Source organism: Gordionus sp. m RMFG-2023, chromosome 3 (assembly GCF_954871325.1).
Source record: "Gordionus sp. m RMFG-2023 chromosome 3, tfGorSpeb1-WG-v2, whole genome shotgun sequence".
In the NCBI taxonomy this organism is placed as follows: Eukaryota; Metazoa; Nematomorpha; class Gordioida; order Chordodea; family Parachordodidae; genus Gordionus; species Gordionus sp. m RMFG-2023.
This window is the reverse complement of record NC_088777.1, coordinates 31,692,989-31,693,491: the sequence shown is the minus strand read 5'-3', so window position 1 is coordinate 31,693,491 and position 503 is coordinate 31,692,989.

The window sequence follows — 503 nt, the reverse complement described above, 5'->3', positions numbered from 1 at the left end:
TACTATTTTTAAAATATTAGGCATGGCCATTGTTGTAATTGTTAAACCAAATTACAAAGCCGAAGGATATTCAAATCTACTCAAGAAAAAAGAATTAAATTTCGAATGCAAATGATTTAAAGAAAGAGGAATAAAAAAGAATGATTATTCAAATTAAAGAAAGTTCAAAATTTTTTCAGTTTGTTTGTAAAACATTATGTAAATAAAAGTATATATATATTCGAGGATATTTGTATAAGAACAGAGATCATGATTTTACGAACTTAATTATAATTTTTAATTTTAATTTTTTATTATTTTAATTTTTTTTAATTAATTTAGTTTGATTATATTTTTAACTTATTATTTAATAAAGATTTAGTATCATTTTTTTCTAACCTTTCTTATTTGACAACGATTATAATCTTCCAATTCTTAAATTAAATAATTCAAAATGTTACAGCCATTTGTAGTTTTAGTTAGAAACTTGTATCTTTGTTAATTCACGTTTTTAAGCTGTAAAT